Source organism: Balaenoptera ricei, chromosome 17, assembly GCF_028023285.1.
Source record: "Balaenoptera ricei isolate mBalRic1 chromosome 17, mBalRic1.hap2, whole genome shotgun sequence".
NCBI lineage: Eukaryota > Metazoa > Chordata > Mammalia > Artiodactyla > Balaenopteridae > Balaenoptera > Balaenoptera ricei.
The window spans coordinates 12,502,998-12,528,436 of NC_082655.1; the positions used below are offsets into that span (position 1 = coordinate 12,502,998).

A 25,439-nucleotide genomic window follows, 5' to 3' on the forward strand; every position below is an offset into this window, starting at 1 on the left:
GAGTGGCACAATGACTCACCCATCCCAGCCCTGGATCTGTACCAGAGAAACTCTCCCACAGGCCACCCAGGGACAGATGTGAGGTGTTCATCACCGAACTTGGCTGGGCTTCCCTAACGTCTGTCAGCAGGGGACGAAGGAAATAAACAAGGCAGGGCCTACAGCAAGGGGAGGGTAGACGCAGCCCCTCACATGAGCTAGGTGCACACAGACCAACAAGAGTGGATCTAAAAAAAGACAGTACTGAGTAAAAAGAAAAACAGAGGGAGATCTGTAACAGGATCCTGTTTGTCAAAATGAAAAACAGATACCTAATCAGAACAGAACAGTAGGTACCATCTGGGGCACGGAGCAAACGCGCTGGAAGTAGTAGGAAGGAGTCTGACAGTTTCTTCCCAATGGAGAGCTGATCTCTCTCTATAACTTCCCATAATCCCAGGAAGGATACAATGCCGTATGTGACTGTCACATCGCAGATTGTCACTGCTGTCCTTAAGGTGGCCCCCTCTTCTCCACCATGATCCCCCAGAAGTCTGGGCAAGATTTGGTGGCCCAGAAATACCATGTGTCCCTGAGCGCCATTTTCTTTCCAGTTTTGCCCCTAAATGCATCAGGTTCTAAAAAAACCCCTTCCCCGCACACCACCCCCTTCTCTCCTCCTGGAACATGTCTTTGAAATACATTCCCCAAATAGGGACACAAGGTCAAAGTGATGCTTTGATAACTCCTGGCAAATAGTTTTGCCCAAAGAACGATATATGCCGCCACTAGCCATGGAGGCGCGTGCCAGGCTCCTTACCAATTCTTAGAATAAATTCCAAATCCTATTATTCTAGCTCTTAGTGACTTGTGGGGAATGGTCGCCACAGTCACACTGTTCTGGTGAGCGTTACTTTCCCCCCCCCCCCCGACTTCCCTGATGCTCTGTTTTCCTCTTATGAGATCTGTCTGCACGCAGAGTGACGGCTCTCACACAGGCAGTTCTGAAGAGTGCAGGGGGATAATGGGAAAGTTGGGGCGGGAGGAGTAATAGCCTAAGCCCACCTGGGAAAGAAGGAAAAACAGAGGAATAACAATGGAAACGTTTGCATGAAAAACTGCAGTTTAAAAGTCCTACATCCACTGAGAAAGTAACTCTATAAAATGTCTGCACATACCTGAGGGATGGAAGGGAACATGCAGGAGTGAAAATCAGAGCTGGAATGTGGTGGATGACGGCTCTGGGGTTCCGGGCATTCTTTAGAATTTTTCTTTAACTTCCCTGGTGGCTCCTGCTCACCCCTGACTCCATCTCCCCAGCCCTCAGGCTTCTCTGCAGACCGGGGTGTTCACCGACCACTCCTCTGCCCTCAGTCAGGCTAATTCCTACACCTCCCTCCCGGCTCAACTTCAACATCAGTATCCCTGGGAAGCATCCCCCTGCCTCCGAGAGCTGATTCGCTGCCTGCTCTCACCCTACCCAGACATCCTGTGCTTCTCTGGTCCCAGGGTCTGTAACAGCGATGGCTTGAGCTGGGCTGCTTCAACACTGACCTTTTGATTAGAAGCTTAGCATTTCATTTCAGGGAGTGGACAGAAACACCTGGACGGTACCAGCCGTGGCAGGACAGTCTGGCCTGGGAGAGGGGAGAGCCAGGGCGGACAATGAAGAGAGGGAGAGATCCTTAGCTGATCTCGCTCTGGTTTCTCCCCTTCTACTCCCTACCCCTGCCTGCACCACCGATCCAACCAATTCTTTAAAAACTTGTTTCTCAAGTGCCTGTTATCGCCAAGACACTGTGATGCGGAATTGCAACACCAAGGCCATTCTTTGAGTGTCAAACTTAGGTAGGGAGTCAAAGCTTTGACATGAGGAATGTCAGATAACTGTGGAGGAATGGAGTGAAAGATAACGAGACAAGACAGTGGAAGATGGATGGCGTGTGGGCCCTGTATGGGATGGGGGCAGGAGGGCAGGTCCCTGCGGGCTGCAAAGGGAAGTCCTCTGAGAACCCAGATGTGAAGGATGGCCGTAGGGTAGGCGAGTGGGTGAGGGGCGGCAGCACTTAGGAGGCGACGGGCTGGATGCGGGGAGGGGTATCGCATGCTAACGTCAGCTGAGGAGCCCCTGGAGTCTAGAACAGAAAGAAAACATCTGGGAGTCCTAGGAGGGTGTGGTAGGGCCAGAATTTTGAGGACCGTGAAAGCAAGGCAGAGGAATCAGTGCTGGGAAGGACAGAGTGGGGACTGCAGACAGTCCTGTGGCCGATGAGAGAAGTTTATGGGGAGACGGGTCTGGGGGCAGCCCTCAGGGCGGACTAGAGAGAGAACCCAGTTAGTAAACCCCTCTGAAGGCACAGCAGGGAGGGAGGCACAGGGTACCGGACCTTCACATCCCATCACGGCTGCCGTCACCCACCCATCAGAGCACACTTCCCCGTGACCCCAGGTAGGACCTCAGAATTTTTTGCCACTTGGGGATCCTGGCAGCCCCTACCAATCCACCCAGGGTGACAGGTCAAATCTCTTTGCCTCGCAGGTCCTATCAGTCAGGTGATGTTTCGGTGCACTAACTCACAGCCTCAAATTCCAGGGTCTTAAAACGGTGAGGGTTCATGGCTGGCTCATTCAGGCTCTGTGCCCATCAGAGTCAGAGACGGACGTCAGTGCCAGCACCGCCCAGACCAGGTTGACAGGGCAGCCCTTACGCTGCTGGGTGCCAGGGCCGGATGGGGGGGGAGGGGAGAGAGAGAGGGAGAGAGAGGCACCTGGAAAGTCTCTCACTAGCGTTTCACGTGAAGGCCAGAAAAGGCAAGTCCGTCTGCTTGCTACTCGTTGGCCAGAACTGGTCACAGCAGGCCAGGCAGTGGAATCCTAATCTCCAAAAGGCAGAGAGTCAGAAAAAAACGAATGGCCTGAGCAGGTCCCCTTTCAGAGAACGTGGAATTTACTGTCCATTCATTCAACCAGCAAGAATTTATTTTAACATGTTTAAAAACACTTATGAAGTGCCAAACACCCTCAAATACTGCCATTTCCGTGGGTCCTTTTAACAACCTCGCGAGGTAGAAATCCTTATCCTCAGTTTATAAGTGAGAGAGATGTGGGGCTCAAAGAGGTTGAGGTGCTCAGATGGTACGGCCTGGACCTGGCTCCACTGTCCAGGCTCTCCTCCCAGCACCACGGTGATTCCGTACGGTTCCCAGGGGAAGAAGGGAGTGATTCCAGAAGCCTTAAGGCAGAGTGGGTAAGACAAGGGTTCTAGAGGCAAGTCATCTGGGGGTACATCCTGGCTCCACTCCTCCACTCCTTAGCCGTGAACAAGCTACTTATCGTCCCGCGCCTCAGTTTCCTTTTCTGCAAACTGGCCCAATACTCATAGTACCCGCCATCACGGTGCTGGGACCACTAAGGGGGATATTGCGCGTGAAGCCCCTGAAGGCGTTTCTAGCACAGAATCAGTAGCCAACCAAGGCCAGTTATGATACTAACATGCCCACCTTACTACAAGGACATGGAACACAGCTCAGGGAAATACCCAGCACGTAGTACCGCACAAGGAGCTACAGAGAAGTCTGCCGGCTCTTCCCGCCTCAGCTTCAGGGAGTGATGCAGCCCTCTTTTCCCTGCTGGGGACTAAGCTGAAGACTGGCCTTGCCATGTGCAAAGTCTATTTATTGTTAGCAGTTTTGACCCCGAGACCCTCGTTCCCTTCCTTCCCTCCCCTCAGGGCTTGGGACTGGATATCCGACGGGCCTGAGGACAAGACCAAATGGAAGAGAAGCCAGAATGAAAGAGAGATGAGGGAGAGACCGCTGGGGGGATATCACAAACCCGCGCACACGCGCATGAGTTGTGAATGCTGGCTCTAGTCTGGATGCTTCAAGGAACTTGCCGTGTGACCATGGGTGAGTCATTCTCCCTCCGGGCCTCAGCCTCCCTGGTGGTAAAACCTGACCATCGGAGAAGAACATTTTTCAGCGTGCTTCCAGACTGAAAATGCTAGGAACAAGAAATCACCTAGGGCTGTACTTCTGAGAGCAGGGACCATGGGATTGGAGTTTTTTCATGGCTTCTGTAGGCCTAGCATACAGCATATCAAATATATTAAACCTACCCAGATTCCACTAAAAAAAAAAAATTCCCCTGTAACTGCAAAAGTTGAGTAGAACTTGATAAGCTGCTATAAAGTTACATACAAACAGGTAACGCTGTTTCAGTTTTGCAGCTTCCTTTTTATATTTTGATACTAATAATTGTATCTGTTAGTTTTCTACCTTGTTTGTAGGAGCCTGAAATACTGACAGGTCCCAGGCACTCTGCTTTTAGTGCTTTCCTAGTCAAATGGACCTATCTGAGATGTACGGTGAAAATGCCTTTTTCCAGGCATCACCACTCCCCAACCCCCAACGCCCCCTGCCAAGACGCTGAATCAGAAAATCGGGTGGAGGAGCCTAGGAACCTGCACTTTAGCAAGATTCCCAGGTGATCATTTGCAAACGAAAGTTTGAAAACCACTGCCATAAAAAGAAGCTGAGAAAAGGACCTAGGGTAGGTAATTCTGGAGGACAAAGGAAGGTTGTGAAGGGGACCGAAGAAGGGGAGGCGAAACAGAGATGACAGTGCAGTGGCTCCTGTTTTGCATGCGTGCACATCGCTTCTGCCCACGTGCGCCCTGCGTGTTCCGCCAGTGTAAACACGCTTTGCAAAACCCTGACTCACCCTCTACGGAGCCCCTCCCCTAGTCCTGGAAAAACTGATACTCCCACTCAGGCGGCCTGGGTCTGCATCCGCTTTCGTGATTTGCGGGAAGAGAGCGTTTCCAGCACGTTGACTACAAGGCTTGAAGACCGAAACCACCGCTACAAAGCACTGGTACTGCAGAAGGATATATAAATAGTGCTGTCACCCAGATGTTTGCTGCCATTGGTTCTACCTTTGGTTAGTGACAGACTCTGGCTCCAGCAGTCCTAACTCACTCATGGGGAGGGAGGTTTTGTTTAATGTCGAGCCACACGCACAAGTGCTACACAGGTGCTTGTGGGTGTGCGTGAACACACACACACACCCCAAACATTATTTGCAGGTGTCTTTTAAGTTTCTGCAATGATTCGAGATGTAGCCCAGTCGGCAGAAGTCATCTGGACTGTAATGCTGAATGCTAGTTTCCAAAGTATTGGGAAGATGCCAGGCTAAAAGGGGTTGGCAAAGGAGTGAACTGATACGAAGGACCAAGTACTGTGCTGGGGTTTTCCCAGCTACGTTTCATATCAATTGATCTGGGAGAGGATTATCAGTTCCATTCTTCTGATGAGGAAACCAAGACACAGAAAAGATCTGTGACTTGCCCACCATCCTGTAAGATTGAACTCTGATCTGGCTAACCCCAAAGTTCATGTTCAATGCGTTATGCAGTGCTGCCTTAAAATTCATAAGCCGCAAGCATGGCAGGGAGGGAAAAGGAGGGTCTGTTTTAGAGAGAGGGCAGGCAAAGGAAACTGATCTCTCCAATCAGTGAGAAAACCAAAATAATTCCTTAAAAATTTAATTCACAAACAATAAATGGTCATTGGGAAAAATAAATCACAGATAAGCAGTAAGAAAAAAAAACGCAAATAATCACATCCTCCCCAAAATAATGGTGGTGTTTATATTGTTTATATTAGTTTCTTCTTCCCACCAAATAACATATTTTTTCTAGCCTACAAATAAAATGATACAATTTTTGCAATTTTATCAACAATTTTATAATACTGATGTTTTTTTAAAACATGGGTAATTAGTGATGCCTATCCAATCCTAATCTTCTGTGAATTTATGTCAATCCGTATTTCTTCCCAGATTCTAAGAGGGAGAGATAAAAACCTTTCACTTCTTTGTTGTTTGTTTCCTGTTGTCTGTTCATCAGCCACTAATGCATTTCAGAAGGATTAAAGAGTGTTCTGTCTAAGTCCTTTGTTCTGCTGGATGATGCAGCCTTAGAAAACGTACCAAAAAAAAAAAAAATCAGGTTGGTCTCTTCCTCCCCGTAGATGAAAATGGAGCATAGGTTTTTGCACCAACTGAGAAAATGATCCAAAAAAAAAAAAGGTGTCTTAATACCAAGGGGAAATGCAGCTGTAGTATGCAGAAGGGTCTGAGTTAGGATCTCCCACTGCCGCCTTCCCCCACTTCAGGGAACAGCCCTCCAAATGCACCCCAGGCCCCCCTTCCAGCCATCCCCAAGCTGGGAGAGTGAAAAACAACCTCCTTTTCTCCCCCCTTGATGTTAACGAGGCTCCCTACTGAGACGCAGTTAATCTCATCAATTAAGAGCCTTTTACAATTGGCCTTGCCTGCCAGGCACAGGCTCTCTGTCCAGGGGAACGTGGGTAAGATAAGTCATGTCAGGACATAATTTATGTTTTTTTTTTCTTTTCCCCCCCCTCCACCTAGGTTTTTGTCATTTGTATGTTTTTTGTTTTTTTGTTTTTAATTTAGGCATAATTAACACTCAGTGAAATGTCCAGATCTTAAAGGAACAGTTTGATGAGTTCTGACAAATGCATATACCAAACACACTAAACCACCACACACTAAAGATGCAAAACATTTCCCTCACCCAAAAAGCACCCTCTGCCCTCCTCCCAGAGGCAACCATTGGACTGATTTCTAGCAATGCTGATTAATTCTGTGTGCTCCAAAAATTCATATAAATGGAATCATGTTATGTTTAAAGATGAGCATGAATGATGAGCAAGAACAAGCAGGTCCTGGTGGAAACGAAAAACAGTTGTAGGCGCTTCGGAAAACAATCTGGCAGTTACTCAAAAGGTTACCCATACAGTTACCATATGACCCAGCAGTTCCCCTCCTAGGTATATACACTCAAGAAAGATGAAAACATACATCCACACAAAACCTTGTACCTTCAGAGCAGCATTATTCATAATAACCAAAAAATGGAAAAACCCAACGTCCATCAACTGACGAATGAACAAATAAAATGTGGCATATCCATACAATGGGACATTGTTTGGGCATAAAGAGGAATGAAGTACAGACACATGAGATAATGTGGATGAACCTTGAAACCATCATGTCAAGTGAAAGAAGTCAGTCACAAAAGACCACACATTAAGCTATGCACCATATCTCATTTCAACCTCACCATCTTTGTGCGAGGTGGGTCATGTGATAACTCAGCTGAGAAAGTGAAGATTTAGGTGAGCCAAGCAGCGGAGTCACAGTAAATCCAGGTCTTCCTGACTTAAGCCCTTGCTTCTGACCATCATAAAACACCGTGCTGGCCACCAGGACACAACAGGGAACCAGACCCACTCAGGCTCAGCTCCAAACACCACAAATCATGATTTCATTGACTTGAGACTTGTGTTCCAGAAACCAAGGGCTTGAAGGAGGAACAGCAGAGGCAGGTCACAGACCACGGGGAGGGAGGGCCTCTGAAGAAGGGGCACGTGGGCTGAGCCATGTGTCTGGCGCTTTGCCAGGTGCTGAGAGAAGAGGGTCCTGCTGTGGATGGCTCAGGACACGGTGGTCTCCCACATGGTGGTAGAAAAAGAAACTGTCCAAACTTCCTGAAGCGGAATGTGGCAAACTAAACAACCTGAAGAGCCCTTGTTTCAGCCATTCTATTTCAAGGGACTCTATCCTAATAAAATAGGAAAATATAGTTGTAAAGATTTAACAACGAGCATCATTTATAGTAGTGCAGAAGCTGAATTCATAAGCAAGCGTCTGTCCCAGATGCTTAAGAAACACTGGAGGGTCTCTGCCACTTATGGCTGAAACACAGTGAAGCTGGGTGTCCCCACACTCAAACGGTGATGAAGCAGAAGTGCATGTGTTGATGTGGGAAGATATTTATCATATATTTAGTAAAATAGCTATTTACAAACTAATGTGTATGTGTAGACAGCCACACTACTACAAGTATATATACATATGTGTGTGTGTGTGTGTATAGATATGTATGTGTGTATATATATGTGTGTGTGTGTGTATATAGATATGTATGTGTGTATATATATGTGTGTGTGTATAGATATGTATGTGTGTGTATAGATATGTATGTGTGTATATATATGTGTGTGTGTGTATATAGATATGTATGTGTGTGTATAGATATGTATGTGTGTATATATATGTGTGTGTATATAGATATGTATGTGTGTATATATGTGTGTGTGTGTGTATATAGATATGTGTGTGTGTGTATATAGATATGTATGTGTGTGTATAGATATGTATGTGTGTATATATATGTGTGTGTGTATATAGATATGTATGTGTGTATATATATGTGTGTGTGTGTGTATATAGATATGTATGTGTGTATATATATATGTGTGTGTGTATATAGATATGTATGTGTGTATATATATATGTGTGTGTGTATATAGATATGTATGTGTGTATATATATATGTGTGTGTGTATAGATATGTATGTGTGTATATATATATATGTGTGTGTGTATATAGATATGTATGTGTGTATATATATATGTGTGTGTGTATAGATATGTATGTGTGTATATATATATATGTGTGTGTGTGTATAGATATGTATGTGTGTATATATAGTGTGTGTGTGTGTATAGATATGTATGTGTGTATATATATAGTGTGTGTGTGTATAGATATGTATGTGTGTATATATATGTGTGTGTGTGTGTATAGATATGTATGTGTGTATATATATGTGTGTGTATAGATATGTATGTGTGTATATATATGTGTGTGTGTATAGATATGTATGTGTGTATATATATGTGTGTGTGTATAGATATGTATGTGTGTATATATGTGTGTGTGTGTGTATAGATATGTATGTGTGTATAGATATGTATGTGTGTATATATATGTGTGTGTGTGTGTATAGATACATATGTGTGTATATATATATATGTGTGTGTGTATATATATATATTATATATTATATATATATATATATTATATATATATATATATATGCATATGCTTAGTTCATTTAATTAGTCACCTCTGAGTGATAACAAGTGTTTTTTGCTTCTTCCTTTTGTTTGCCTGGGTTTGTGGATTTTTCTGGAGGAGATACCTTGTGCTTTGTAATAAGAAATGAAGGAAAACTGGTGCCCAGAGAAGAGTTCAATTCTCCCAGAGTGGTTTGATTGGTAAGAACCACTGTTCATTTAATTTATCCGATGCATCTTAGGAAGAGTCTGTCACAAGTCTGGGTTATGCACTGGAGGATGGAGGGAGGTGAAGCAGAGAGAGCTCCCGTTTCACGGGGAAGCTGGTCACATAAACACATCAGTGCAGTCGGTGGTCAGATGTTCTACGATATTTGCAGAGGGGACCCCAGCTCATGAAGAAGGGAGTGATCTTTCCCCCTAATTTGAATGCAGACTCGATTACACTTCACAAACTCACCCCTAACGATCTAGTAAACAGAAGGAGTCCCAGTAGCTGTGATGAGACTAGTGTTTGGACTTAAAGCTAGGCCGATGACTCCACCACATGAGCCTCTGTTTTCCTCATCTGTAAAGTGGGTGACCTCTCCAGGTAGCCACGAGGATCAGCTGAGCGCTCCACAACAGTACAGCCCTGCACACACGACGGGGAGGATCTAACGCCAAGATCTGAACCCCTTTTTTACAAGAGTTGACAACCTGGAATTTAAATCATGATGAATGCCAAAGTGTGGGGAAGAAAACATGTTTACCACTGAAAGACTGAACAGAGCAAGGCAGTGAGCACCGTGATTCCAAGTCACCAGCCTCAGCCGGGCTCACGCCTAATGTGCCTTCCAACTCGGCCCACACTGGAGCAGCTCCTGACTTTTGGAATGTGTTTGGAATCCCAAGGACAGTCTGTACATTTTAAATTAGAAAAAAAAAAAAAAAAATCTCTGCAAGGTTTTGTTCACATATGCTGAAGGGAAGTATTTAGGACCTACGGCCTTGAAAATAAATCTTACATAACTCACCTCTGGTATAGTGAAAAAAAAGGGTTTTCTAGTTAGGTGAACAGGGTTTGAATGCTGGCTCCGTGCCCTTTTGTAAATTATTTATTATCTCCTAGCTTCAGGATAATAATATCTTTCCTGCAGGGTAATAATCAGAGCAATGTATGTAGACAGCATAGATATTCAATAAATGGCAGTTGTCTTTTTCTTAGTGGAGCGACTCAGGGAACTAACAAAGCCATGGGGTAGCACCACCCAGAAGCCGTACCTAGGGGGAAATCAGCTCATTATGAAAGGGGAGGAGGCCCAGGGTGGTCTGGCTACCCAGAGCTAAGGCTGACCTCAGCTCAGCCTGGGAAAGGTGAGGCCAGGATAGCATGTCTTTCTCAGGGATGTGGGAAAGCTAAATTCGACTGCAAATCCAAATACGAGACCGGCCCTGTGCTCTGTGCCCCTCTGAGATCCTGGCGTGCGTGAGTAGAATGCACCAGGCTTTTCTGAGAGGGGAAGGGAACGTGTCTTCACCAGAGAGTGTAGATGGCACCATTAGAGGCGGCACCGGGCAGCTGGGAGTGCAGCGGGGAGCAGAGCAGCGAGGGGTGGGTTTCCATCAAAATCACCCCGGGGCAACTGGTTAAATATTCAGAGTCTGGGTCTACTTCTTGGTTTCAGGAGGCCTGGCTTGGGGCCTGTGAGTAATCTGCATTTTACCAGGCCCCATAGAAGCTTCTCACACTCCCCAAGGGCAGGCTTGGGAACCGCTCCCTGGGTAGAAAAGGACCAGGCGCTGGTCTCAGAAGGCCTCAGTTCAAGGCCCAGCTGGGCGCCAGCTCTCAGGTCCAGTTGTAAAATTTCTCTGGAAAATACTGGGACTGGGCCCAAGGCAAGGCTGGCTGGGACGTCTCTGCAGGCTGCAAACATATGTGTAAACAGGGAAATATCAGTATGAGCTATGCACTAAATTATATATATTATGTGTGTGTGTGTGCATATATATATATATATAAAACCATATATTCACATATACACACACACATATGCTTTCATGTATACATATGCATGTATAATGCACAAAACCACATGTGCGTATATACATATACATGTCTACATAAAGCCACGAATGTGTATATATACACACATTTTCATATATATATACATGTATACATACAGACACGCTTATGTATACATACATATCCCTATGTGTGCGCTCATATTCACATATATATACATGTGCAAGTGTATATGTACACGTGTATATATACATGCAGGTAAAGGCACACACACACGTATTTCAACTAATCCTCGTATATCTCTACTGTAGTACTAATAGCCCATTTTCCTGATGAAGAATCTGAGGCATGGAGAGAATATGAAACTTGCCTAAGGTCACACGGCCAGTTAGTGGTAGAGGCTGGATTTGAAACAAGGTAGACTGGCTCCAGAGTTCCTGTGCACCCTCACTAGATTAGAACAGATAACCCAAGAGGTTAAACAGAGGAGACACCGAGAGTCATAAACTGAAACGTACAACTTGCACCCTGGGGTAGGCCATGTCCAGCGATATCTGCCCAGAATTCCTCCCATTTCTGTCCATTGAGAGTTGGAGTCAATTTCTCCTGCCTGTGTACACACACACACACACACACACACACACCCCATAGCCTAGCCAGTTGACACATAAAAGTAACGCTCACACTGCATTTTCCCCACTCTGATTCAGTTAGCCCTGCAAACCTGAACCCAACATTCCCAGCCCACGGTCACGATTTACCGTCACGAATCACACAATTAGCAAAACAAATGACACTTGCAGTTAGAGCCTGTCAAATTAACCGTGGGGTGCCTGAAGCATGTGGCAAGAAGCTACCAGCCCCGCCAAAGCCACGTGGCGAATAAGCCTAGAGTAAAAGGTCAACAGGCGTGGTTGAAATGGACCATCTCTGCTTCGGTCAACAGGTGACAGTAACAAAGATGGCAGCATGGAATGTCTACTTAAAAGGAGGGAGGGGGACTTCCCTGGTGGCGCAGTGGTTAAGAATCTGCCTGCCAATGCAGCGGTCACGGGTTCGACCCCTGGTCCGGGGAGATCTCACATGCGGCGGAGCAGCTAAGCCCGTGCGCCACAACTGCTGAGCCTGCGAGCCACAACTACTGACCCCGCATGCCACAACTACTGAAGCCCGCGCACCTAGAGCCCGTGCTCCGCAACAAGAGAAGCCACTGCAATGAGAAGCCCACGCGCTGCAACCAAGAGTAGCCCCCGCTCACCATAACTAGAGAAAGCCCGCGCGCAGCAACAAAGACCCAACGCAGCCAAAAATAAATAAATAAAATAAATAAATTTATTAAATAAATACATTAATTAAATAACATAAAAGGAGGGAGGAAACCATGGTGAGTTCCAGGACCTGGCTTTACCCCCAGCTGGCTGTGTGATGTTAGACCATACTTCACCTCTCTGGCCTCATTTCCCCAGGTAAGCTTGGTGATGTCCAAAGAACTATCAAGTTCTTTTCATGATTCTCCTTAGTTTCATCTTTAGCACTGGTCATTGCCATAGCATTTACTTTTGACGGGGGGGAAAGAAATCCAGCAAACTCTACTTTGCCACTGTAAGGAAACCAGGGGACAGAGGGTGTCACTGACCTCATGGTAACACAGTAAGTCACTGATAGAACCTTCAAAACCCAGGAACCCCAAACCCAGGCTCTTCTCCTCCTATGGTTAATACCACTCTGCTCCTACACTGGATTCTAAGTTACCTATGTAGGAATTCACACCCTCCCACACCTCTGGACGTGTCCTGCAGCCACCCAGCAGTTCCTCAATTAACGCAGGCTGGTGAGGCATTACCACTGTCACTGGATTTTGTTTCCTTGCCCCCACCAAAACCAGCTGCTTTCTTCAAATTGGTATCAATTGTGCCAGGAAGTTTCTTTTTCCCTGCAATCTGTTGTATGCAGGAAGATCAGAGGGATCCGTCAAATGAAGGACGGAACCAGATGGGCACATGGAGATACCGGCTGGCCGCTCTGGACTGACTCACCCCAGCCCTGTTGGTCGTTTGGCCAGTCCCCTGTGCTAGGGGCTCTACTGACTGATAGTGAGGACAAAAGGAGAGTCGTTACGATATTTAATCAGAAAGCACCATCATCACCCTAAAGAACCTCTGGTCTGCTCCAAAGCCAGCTAGGAAACTGACCTCACCCCCTTCCTACAAGCCCACTGCCTCCAGTCTATCCAAGACCAAGGGATGCAATATGTCTCCTGGGGGCAACATGTCCAGGAAAACAAAGCTTTTCAGAGGATCTGTGTGGACATCAGATGGGACTACCTCTCACTCATCTCACAGATGTCAAAGCTAAGGCTGATCATAATACTAACATGTATGTATACAAGTATACAGTGCGTACAAGGCCCTGTTCTAAGTGCCTGACGTGCTGTGGTAGGCAGAATAGTGGTCCCCCGAGGATGCCCGTGCCTGAATCCCTGAAATCTGTGGCTACATTAGGTTACATGGCAAAGGGGAATTCAGGATGCAGATGGAAATAAATGGCTAATGTGTTCACCTTAATATAGTGAGATTATCCTGGATTGTTTCCGTGCGTCCAATATAATCAGCAGTGTCCTTAAAAATGGAAGAGGGAGGCAGAAGAGAAAGCTGTGACTAAGGAAGAAAGGCATGAAAAGAGGTCATGTGGCTGGCCTTGAAGATGGGGGAAGGGGCCATAAGCCTAGGGACTCAGGCGACATTTAGAAGCTGGAAAAGGCAAGGAAACAGACTCTCTCCTGGAGGCTCCAGAAAGAACCAGCCCCGTGTTCCTTGATTTTAGCCCAGTGAGACCCACCTTGGATTCTAACCTATGGAACTGTAAGATAATAAATTTGTGTTGTTTTAAGCCACTGAATTTGTGGTCATTTGTTACAGCAGCAATAAGAAACTAATACGTGAACCAACTCACTTTATTAATTATAATTTTTATAATAATTTCATGAGGTGTTATATTACTCACTATGGCTACAAGAATGCTGCATTAACAGAATACCGCAAACTCAGCATACAATAATAAGCATTTATTTCTCACTCACGTGTCTGTTAGTCAGCTAGCAGTTAGATGATACAGGGAAGGTCTGTCTGAGCTTGGCTCCGTGCTAGGTGTGAATTCTGAATCTGCTCCAAGTCTCTCATCTTCTGTGGGTTGGATGCTACCAAAGGCATGTTGTCATGATGAAAGGCACACAGGAAAGCAAGCCCAACTGCATCCACACGTTTCCATCCTCCACTCCGGTGATATTGCTAACATCCCATGAACCAAAGCAAGTCACATGGCCAAGACCAAAGTCACAAGGTGAAGAAGTGCATTCACCCACCTTGAGGCCATGGCAAAGGTATACATGTGTTAATTTTATTATGGAGGAGTGAAGAACTGGGACCAATAGTTCAGTCTACCAATGACAAACACTACTGTCAGCAACCCATTCTACAGGTGAGGAAACCAAGGCACCAGGTCATTAAGAAACTCATCCATGATCACATTGCTAGTAAATGATGGAGTCAGGATCAGAACCCATTCTGCCTTCAGAATATTGGTAGAGGGCTTACACTTACTAATTGCTGGAGCAAGGTCCCTATGACTCTAAATGCCACTGTCTCTGGGTCAGGAGGGGGCATCATCCAGGGGCTGCAGAGATCCCCAGAAGTGAGAGAAAGACACTGGGAGAGGGAGGTTCCCAGTAAAAAATGCAGCTCTTTGCCACAGTGTCTAGAGACTCAGGATGCTCTTGAGGGCCCTTCCATCTCCTGGCATGGGCAGGGGGTCACCAAACTCCTCTCCCTTGGCCCTGTAACTGTGTGTCAGTGAAAACTCCAACTTAAGTAATGACACACTAAGGACAGAAGAGAGGGGAGGGGATGCCTGAAGTCCAACCCCCTCCACGTCCTGCAGCACCTGAGCCTCAGCCCTTCTCCTTGTCACCCCAGCCAAGATCTCCCCACTTCTAGCTCAAAGGGGGTGGCACATACTCTAACCAAAACCAAGAAGCCCTCTAAGAGAGCAAGGCAGGTAACACTTTTAGAGCACACACTACACGCTCTCAGATTTTCCTTTCCTATCACGCAGGTGACTGGCAGTCCTCCCAGTCTGAGCTCAGAACAGCAAGGCTCAGTGAATGAAGTTAAGGGATTTGCAGACAGTCACCCAGTTATTGAATGGGGAAGCCCACACTGCAACCCAGGTCCCCTTCTCTTTACCATGCTGCCAGCCCTGAACCCACTGCAGAAACTTCAAGGAGAACCTCCCTGAGAGATGGGACAGTGGCCCTTTGATTCATGCACTGCCCATTCACTGAGCACCCCTGGGGAAGGCCCTGGCAGAGGGGTCCGGAGCTACTGCACTTTGAGTCCTGGTTTTACCATCTACTAGATGGGAGAGCTGGGACACATTACTTAAGCTTTCTGTGCTTCCGTTTCCTCACCTGTAAAATGAAGGCAGTAACAGTATCTCGGGGGTCCCTAACCCCCGGGGCAGTGGACCGGTACTGTTAGGAACCAGGCCACATAGCAGGAGGTGAGCGGCGGGCAAGCGAGCAAAGCTTCATCTGCCACTCTCCATCGCTCCCCATCGCTCCCCATCGCTCGCATTACCACCTGAACCATCCCCCACCCACACACCCCAGTCCGTGCAAAAATTGTCTTCCACGAAACCGGTCCCTGGTGCCAAAAAGGTTGGGGACTGCTGCAGTATCTAACACCTCAGGAGGGGCTTCTGAGGATTATAGGGTTTGGTAAAAATGAAGCACTTACAACAGTGCCTGGCATATGGCTGGTGTGATAAAAGCACTAGCTTTTATTGTCATAACTGCGGTAGACAAAACTGACTTCATCCTCGCCTTTACAGGATTCCAGCCTAGTGGAGGAAAACAGATGTGAAACAAACACAAATAAACATGTCATTATAGATCACGCTATGACGGAAAAGTGGAGTGAATGGGAGAAAACAACAACAGGACAGCTTAAGGGTCAGAAAGCACTCACCACACAAAGACGGAGGGAATGAGCATTCCAGGCAGAGGAATGACACGCGCAAAGGCCCTGGGGCGGCAGGAGACAGGGTAGTTTTGTACCACTCAGCAGAGGTCGGTGAGGCTGGAGAACACTGAGTAAGAAGGAGAGCAGCTGGGCCAACTCATACAGGAGCCCCATAGGGATTTTGGTCTTTAGGAGCAGAAATGGGAAGGCTTACGTATGTTATGGGTCAGACACAAGTGGATTCCCACTTCAGAAGGTCATGCTGGCTGCTGAGTGGAGAAGGGATTGCCGAGGGGTGAGATTGGATCCAGGGAGTCAAATCTGGAAGCTGTTGCTGTGATCTAGGCAGGGTGACTTGGATAAGAGTGTTGGTGGTGGAGGGAAGAAAAAAGCTCAGCTGAAGCCCCAGGTGCCTGAGGCTCATGAGGAGAGAGTCCATAAGCTGGCCAGGATGGTCAGCTGGCTGGCTCTCACCCACTGTCCTGGCCACGGACAAGCTGCCCTGCGTGCTCAAGGCACCATCCTGCTTAGCCAGCTTGGAATGTTCTAGAACATCTCTCTCAGTGGACTTTACTTCTCAAGGCTTTATGAAGGTCCATGCTGAGAGGTGCTGGTGACCTCGGAGCTGACCCCCACACCCTTGGCAGGAAGGGAAGCCATAGTGGGGATAGTGGGAGACGTCTGAAAATTAGATGTACAACCCGACAAGGCCAAGAGTGGTATCTTGAAGGGGGACCTCATCCTCTTTGACCCATCTCAAGGGAGGCATCCTCTCCTTGGGCACAGAACTTCTCCCATACCCCCCGCCCCCATCCAACACCAGGCTCTGAGCTACCTTCAGGGAGGGGCCCATGTCTTTCCAGATCTGCGGTCCAGGCCTGGACAACCATCCTGCTGGAAGATGGGCTCTGTGAGGGCAGCTGCCATCTTACACCTCCTTGTAACCCCAGGGCCTGATATATCACGTGCACTCAATCGAATTACGTTCAACGAGAGAACAGATGACTCTCTTCCATTCCCTTGGAGTCAACTTATCAGTCACTAAATCAATGGTTCCTGTGGCCAAGCCAAAACCATAACCACTAGTCACTAGTTAATGCCCTAAAGGAATCCACATCATGCTAGGAAGTCAGCATGGGCAGAAAGAGAAGAGGTCCATTCCTGCTGTCCAGACACGAGGAAGTCAGAAACCTTTCAACAGAGGAAGATGACTTCAGGGTAGAAGAACCTAAAGATGGAAGGGAACTTGAGCTCAGGTGGGATCTGGATACAGAGGGATAGCCCATTAGAGAGAGGGGAGCCTCCACTCACTGAATACCTGCCATGAGCCAAACCCCAGCAGGAGCCCTTAGACAAGTTCTTCCCACAAGAGCCCTGGCACACGAGCTAGCAGCCCACGTCACGGCTGAGGACGCTGAGGCTCAGGGTGGTGAAGCAACTTGCTCATCGTCACAGAGCCAGCCGCCGGTAGAGCTGCGGCTGAACACAGCCCTGTCGGTGGCCAGAGCCCGTGGACCCCTCAGGCATCCAAAGAGGAAGAAACGTCGAGAACAAAACATAAAAGTCAAAGAGAGACAGTGGCAGGTTCAAAAGACAAGGAGGCGACCTGCTTACCAGGACCAGTGTCCCACCCAAAGGTGACCAGGATAAAATCACAGGGCGGGGTGATGGTGAGGTGGACCTTAAACGCCACGCGAAGAGGTTAGACTATTTTCGAGTGGAGAGGGACACGGTCAGGGCTGTGCTTGCAGAATTTGGACTTGGCCACGGGGAGGAGGAGAGGTGAGGGACAGGAAAACTCGGCATGCCCGACACGAGGCCCGGCACGGGAGAGGCAGGGGAAGAGAGGGAGGAAGACAGGAAGTGGGACCAGCCGGAAGGAAGCAGGAGCAGGGCCGCCGGCTGGAAGGGGTCCGGGGAGAGGGAGAAACCACTTCTCCTCTCCTTTCTGATGAGAGCAAGATTATTACTTGAGAGCAGGGCAGGACTTCCCAAAACACAGGTCGAGAAGAGCCCTGAGCACGTGTCCCCCACAGAGGTCGCGGTACCCAAATCATGTGGTCACTCTGACCACCTCCGTCTACACTGGAGCTTCGTCCACACTGAGCTCTGGCCTCAGGCCCTGGGGGACCCAGCAGTGCCCCTTCCTCTGGCATCTCAGGGCCAAAGACAGGCACAGAGATCAATGGAACCCAAAGGCAAATGGTGAGAGATGGAAAGAAAACTGGATGAAGAAACCAAGGTGCAGAGAGGTAAACAACTTGCCTGATATACAGCGAGTGCGTCCCAGAATCAGGATTCTAACGCAGGCTCCTCTGTGTAGACCTTGCCTGTACCACTCAGGGACCCAGCAGGGAGGAAGCGGAGGAGTAAACGCCCTGACCTCACTCCCTTCCTGCCTTCCCACTTGCCAGTGCCTCCCAAACAGAAGCCCGAGGGCACCAGAGCCCCGTGTGGTACCCATCCTGTTGCATCCACACAGGTTGGCCTCCTGACGGGGACACGGAGGTTACCCAGCACCTTGTCACTCCCACAGCCAAGACTCTGGTAGGTACCTGGGCCTCAGCTGCCTCCACCCTGCAATCCGCGGGGCCGGCGAATGGCCTGGACTCTGCAGCAGGAGGCCGCCTGCCTCTCTGTACAAGGTCAAGACGCCTCACATGCCTCCACCCCAAGCTGGTCCAGCAGCATCAGGCTCTCTCCTTCCTTCCTCATTCACACTCCCGGGCCCTGCCCTGTTTCTATTGTATGCAAAAATCTCAAAATAGCCTACATCCGTCAAGGCAGGCCATCGGGAGTGGCTGTCTTGAGAGAAGAGAGCCAGCTGATGCCACTGCAGCCCAAGCCGCCCACTCTGGGCCCCGGCCTGCCCCTCTTACCCTCCCTGACAGCCCTGAACATGAAGGCCTGGCTGCCGGCAAAAAGAAAGGGCTCCTATCTCTGATTCCACAGCGCCTCTGATAAGAAATGTCATCCCTTGCTGTGTAATATTACGTGGCTGGATAAGAATCTCTATCATGCTCAAACATATGGCTGGCTACAGAACACAGAGCCCGGCGGTGCAGGATAATTTATTTGCTTAAGCTGAAAGCCCTGGGAGGCTGAGAGAAGTGCCCTGAATAAAAGAGTAAGAGCCAAATTATAACCTCTCTGACTTGGAGTTAGGATTGTTTCCCAGGGAAGGATGCAGCACCTGAGGACAATAGCTGGCCTGCCTCACTTTTCTCCTCACCCAATAAGAATTTTCGCCTTCCTCTTTCCTCAAAGGGCACTTTCACTTATGTGATTGCATTTAATCCTCACGACAACCTCAAGAGAAGCACTTTTAGCCTCCTTTTACAGATCAGGAAATTGAGATTCAGCAAGGTTAAGTACCATGGCCAAGGTCACATGGGCAGCCACGCCAGCGCGTGGAATCAAACCCATCGGGTCTGACTCACCAGCCTGCTGTCAGATCAGGAGTCCGATCCCAGCTGCTGGGTCGCTTGGCTCATACAACGAAATTAATCAATTAAGTCAGATCGGCCTGACTGACAGCGTCAGCTACATGTTGTCATCTCGAAGGTCCGTTTCAAGCCTCTCCCCCCATCCTCTTGAGTCTTTGTAATCTGGGGAATGATGAAGCCTGGCAGAGCATAGAAACTCAAGGGGCGGGGGTGGGTAGGCCAGGGACGGTACCCAGGAGAGGAGAAGGGACACCTGGGGCTTCCACTCCAGCCCATGTGTTTGAGGAGCAGGAGGCAGAAGGACACTGTGGAAAGAAAACTCCCCACTCCGTTCATCATTCATGCGTTCACAGATACTAATGGAAAGGCTGTGGTGTGCCTGGATCTGGGCTTGGCCCAGGCGATAATATCCTTGCAAATGGACAGATCCCGCCCTCCTGGAGGGGTCTGCCTTCTGGGACTTACAGATCGACAGAGGCAGGAACCACAGACTGTGTTAAGTGTGGACGTAGGAGGTACAGGCAGCTGATTTGGGAGTGGTGGACATGCATCCGTGGAGCCATTAGGTTACACACTCTACACGCTGTGATATGCCCTCCTTTTTTTCATTTTTTAAAATCAACATCGTTAAGGACGACAGTGGTTAATAGAACTTCAAGAGTGTTCCGTATGACTTCATAAAGCCACCCACTCTTTTTAACAGCTGTAGAGTACTCCATTATATGGAGGTATTGTGATTTAATCAACCGATCCCCAACTGAGGAGCATGTAAATTGTGTCTCATTGGGGGAGATGAACAGAGGAAGCAGAGAGGGCTATTAGGGCAGTGAAACTATGCCATATGATACTACCATGGTGGATGCATGTCATTATACAGTTGTCATAGAATGTTCAACACCAAGAGTGAATCCTAATATAAACTATGGGCTTTGGGTGATAACAATGTGTTGGAGAATGTAGATTTGTCAGTTGTAACAAATATACCATTCTGGCGCAGGAGGGAGAATATACCATTCTTGCTAGTGAGGGAGGCTGCATGTGGGGACAGAGGATATATGGGAACTCTCTATACTTTCCACACAATTTTTCTGTGAACCTAATAATAATAATAATAATAATAAAATCAATTGATCAGGCAAGTGTGAGTTTAGCTCAAAAATCTCAATTCCATTCTGTTTTCTTTTTTTAAAATTTTTTTTCCTATTTCTTTCTTTATTTTCTTTCTTTATTTTTGGCTGTGGGTCTTTTTGGGTCTTCATTGTTGTGTGCGGGCTTTCTCTAGTTGTGGTGAGCGGGGGCTACTCTTCGTTGCAGTGCATGGGTTTCTCATTGTGGTGGCTTCTCTTGTTGCAGAGCACGGGCCCTAGGCGTGTGGGCTTCAGTAGTTGCAGCACGCAGGCTCAGTAGTTGTGGCGCACGGGCTTAGTTGCTCCGCGGCATGTGGGATCTTCCTGGACCAGGGCACAAACCCATGTCCCCTGCATTGGCAGGCAGATTCTTAACCACTGCGCCACCAGGGAAGCCCTCTGTTTTCTATTGACTATTTTTCTCCCTAAGTTTGGGTCAAATTCTTCTGTTACTTCACATATCCAGTAATCTGATTAAAAACTAGGCACTGAAGATAGGGGTAGGGGATTAAGAGGTACAAACTACTACATATAAAATAAATAATCTACAAGCCTATATTGTACCGCACAGGGAATATAGCCAATATTTTATAACAACTATGAATGGAGTCTAATCTGTAAAAATTTTGAATCGCTATGTTGTCGTCCCAAAAGTAATACAATACTGTAAATCAGGGGTCCCCAACCCCTGGGCCACGGACAACTACCGGTCCATGGCCTGTTAGGAACTGGGCCACACAGCAGGAGGTGAGCGGCGGGAGAGCGAGCAAAGCTTCATCTGTATTTACAGCCGCTCCCCATCGCTCACATTACTGCCTGAGCTCTGCTTCCTGTCAGATCAGCGGTGGCATTAGATTCTACTGTGTACTGTGCATGTGAGGGATCTAGGTTGCACGCTCCTTGTGAGAATCTAATGCCTGATTATCTGAGGTGGAGCTGAGGCGGTGACGCTAGTGCTGGGGAGCGGCTGCAAATACAGATTATCATTAGCAGAGAGGTGTGACTGCACAGTGACCATAATAAATCAATTGCTTGCAGACTCCTATCAAAACCCTATCAGTGAGTGGCAAGTGACAATTAAGCTGTATCTTACAGAGTAGACTGGACATAAGCAACACACATCAGGTATCACTGTCTCCCATCACCCCCAGATGGGACCATCTAGCTGCAGGGAAACAAGCTCAGGGCTCCCACTGATTCTGCATTATGGTGAGCTGTATAATTATTTCATTATATGTTACAATGTAATAATAATAGAAATAAAGCGCACAATAAATGTAATGTGCTTGAATCATCCTGAAACCGTCCCCCACCCCGTTCCGTGGAAAAATTGTCTTCCACGAAACCAGTCCCTGGTGCCAAAAAGGCTGGGGACTGCTGCTGTAAATCAAATATACCTCAATTTAAATAAAAAAATAAAATAAAAACTAGGCATTGTAGGTCCATAAGTAAATAGAGAAATAAGTAAATAAAAAAGGTCTCACTGTTTGCTATTTCAAACAATGTTGAGATGAAGATCTTATTCACATCATCTGCAACTATGCATGTATTTCTGCAGAATAAATTCTAAGAGTTCACCCAGCAACTTTAAGCTCGACTTTTCCTGCCCCCTTCACTGTAGCTGTGGCCAAGTCTCACACTGGGTCTTGACAGCTAGCGGCTCCCCGTGTGCCGCCCTCTTTAGAGCCTGGGAGGGCTGTCCTAAAAGCACCTTCCTCCTCCTTGCTGAGCATCTGCTGCCATTCCCACAACAGCACGTGAGCAAACAAACAAATGTCACTCGGGTCGCTGAGACACCATTCCTCTTGCTTCTGCCTTGTCTGGCGCGTGGTGGTTGAGTTCAGGAATCAAGCTGGACATTAAACAAGACACCTACCTCTCTTCACCCAGGCTGCTCCCAGAACTGGTTGGCTTTCTTCTTTTTCTTCTGGGCCCTGAGATGTCCAAGAGTGCAGAGAGCCCAAGGCTGGAGAGAAGCAAGTCTCCACAGGAGCTCGGAACGCCTCTGAAACCTCAGCCCGGCCTAGGAAAACACAGTAAATAATGTCAATTATGCAATGTGGAGACCGAGGCACCCTGAAGAAAAGAATTCATTACCAAAAGAAAAATCCTCTGATATTCAGAAGATGAAAAGAATATGTCTTCATGGCTGAAATAAAGTGGAACTAAGGTAAAGGACGTCATCCTACACGTGGGAGGCTGGCCATCCACTGGTAGATGCCGAGTGAGGAGAACAACCATGAGTAAGACAGAGCCCCACTCCTCCAGGAACTCATGATCCACTGGAGGGTACTGAGAAAAAGGCTGTGAGCCATGTGGTCCTGGATGGAGGGACCAAGAGCTTTGGGAACAGAGGAAGGCATCACTGACTCTTCCTTCGTAGATGAGAGAAGAGGATATTTGAGCTAGGTATTGAAGAGCAGAAGTTCACCAGGCAGAGAAAGGTGGGGAACTTTTCAAACAGTATTAACAGCATGTGTGACGTGGAGTGTGAAAGAACGGTCTGCCAGCGGTCAGACTGTAAGGGGAATCCCTCACAGGCTGTGCGAAGAGTTTGCCCTTCCCCCACAGATGCGATGGGGACTCATAGAGGCTCTTGAGCAGCAGGGTGACAGATCAGATCGAGGCCTCAGCATCACCGTGAAGGAGCAGCTGGTGAGAGCAAATTCTCAGCCGAGTGCGAACCAGTTCATCACAGAGCAGAGCAACAGACACAGTGATTAAAACAGTGGCCTCTGGAGCCAGCTCTCTGTCTTCAAATCCCAGCTCTGCCCCTACCAGCTTGAGAAAGTCTTCTCATCTGTGAAATGGGGATAACATCAGCAGAGGTCTCTTTGTGCTAGTACATGGATTGTGAAATAGGTGAGTTAATAGACGTAAGGTGCTTAGCACAGGGTCCAGTACACAACAGGGGCACAAGACATGACATCTTTGGGACTGCTCCATCTCCCTATTCCCCTAGCGTTCAGCACTGCCAGTTCTTTTGAAACGCAAGCGGCCATCAATCCGAGCAAAGGCGAGCAAGGTTTGATTTAGGAGGGCTGGAACTCGGTCTGAAATAGAGTTTGGGAACTGCTAGAATTGTCAGCTTTCCCAACAGCCCTGTAACAGGGATGATCTGAGACCGTGGTTCTTGATGCTGCTTCACCAGAGAATCACGGGGGGAGATGTTATAACCCCGAAGCCTGGGCTCCACTCCTCACTAATTAAGTCAGAATCTTTGGGGGTTGGGTCCTGGCAGCAAGATATTTAAATTCCTCAGATGATTCCAGTGTGAAACCCCGTTTGAGAACAACTGATCTATGAGTCAAATTCAGCAGCAAAGGGAACGCTGGCAGAAGGAAAAGTGCCGCCACCCCAAGCTGTGTCACCTCCAGAAGCTACTCGGCCCTCCAGGCTTCTGTTTCCTCCCCGGCTGGGTGGGTGTGACGACGCCTGGACCCTGAACACCTCACAGGGCAGGGGGAGGCCACCCTGAGCTAACAGACTGAGAGAGCCCGCGTCACTAACGTTGTGACACACCCCTCAAAGCTCTTCTGGAAACCGAGAAGGGCACCGCACACCAACAATGCAACCAGGAAGGGAACTAGTGGCAAAAGCACTGGTTAGGTGTGGAGAGCTAGTAGTGGCCGTAGGCCCTCTCACTAACCAGCTGTGTTACTAGCAGTCCCACCTCTCTGAGCCTCAGTTTCTTCAGCGGTTGACTAGGGATGAGTCCTGACTTACCAATCAGACAAAGGGAGAGTGGGGTGCAAGGCAGGAAGACGTAGGTTGAGCTCTGAAGGGTCAGGCTCATGCAAAGCATTTTGATTTAGCATTTTCTAGGTCTTCACTGGAATGTGAAAAGTTCTGGAGAGGGGAAATGCCCCCTTCGACAACTGTTGTGACTGAAGGGAGTGGGGGAGACGAGGGGCCGTGGAAGCTTTCTTCGGGGCAGGCTAGGGGGGAGCCCGCCGGCGTCCAAGTAGGGGTGGGTGATAGGACAGCAGGGCAGGGTGTGGCCGAGGGCTGCCCTGGCCGAGACATTAAGATAGGAAGTGCTATCTGGGAACAATGGAACTACTGAACCGTTGTCCCAGCCTGGATCTGACAAGAGGGGATAAGACTCCAGGAAACGTGTCCCCCAACAGCTGGCCGGAGTGGTCCCGACAAACCATGGGCCCCTTTATTTGTTCATTCATTCACTCGTTCATGTGCCCCGCACTAGTGCACATCAACCACGTACCAAGAATTGTGTTAGAAGGCGGGGATGCCGAGATGAATAAGGCTCGGTCTGCACCCTTAAGAGGGACAAAGATAAATAGGGCAAAGAAAGAAGTAACATTTAAGTACAACACCATGTGCTAAAACACAACAACGACAACAATAATAATAATAGCCACAACTTACTGATGGCCAGCCAAGCATCCTGGCATTTTATATTTATTTTTATTTATTTTTTTTTTTTAATTTTATAGCTACTTTATTTATTTATTTATTATTTATTTTTGACTGTGTTGGGTCTTCGTTTCTGTGCGAGGGCTTTCTCTAGTTGCGGCGAGCGGGGGCCACTCTTCATCGCGGTGCGCGGGCCTCTCACTGTCGCGGCCTCTCTTGTTGCGGAGCACAGGCTCCAGACGCGCAGGCTCAGTCATTGTGGCTCACGGGCCCAGTTGCTCCGCGGCATGTGGGATCTTCCCAGACCAGGGCTCGAACCCGTGTGCCCTGCATTGGCAGGCGGATTCTCAACCACTGCGCCACCAGGGAAGCCCCATTTTATATTTATTATCTCAAATCCTCAGTGTCCTCTCCAAGCAAGAGTTCTTGTTCCATTTTACAAATATGGAAACTGAGGCTCAGAGAGGCTGATTACTCGACCCAGATCACGCAGCAACTTTAGAGGCTGGGCTCGTATCTGAATTCAGGGCAGTGT

The 25,439-nt window shown here is 48.0% G+C and overlaps 1 long non-coding RNA gene across 6 annotated transcripts in view; it reads right to left on the reverse strand.

Moving 5' to 3' along the window:
- LOC132351676 (uncharacterized) overlaps window positions 1–25,439 on the reverse strand; it is a 378,428-nt gene that overhangs the window by 149,005 nt on the left and 203,984 nt on the right. For all 6 annotated transcript variants that reach the window (XR_009498456.1, XR_009498452.1, XR_009498453.1 and 3 more), the window contains exon 4: window positions 22,404–22,550. This is a non-coding gene — a long non-coding RNA (uncharacterized LOC132351676). The remainder of the gene's footprint in view (window positions 1–22,403; window positions 22,551–25,439) is intronic.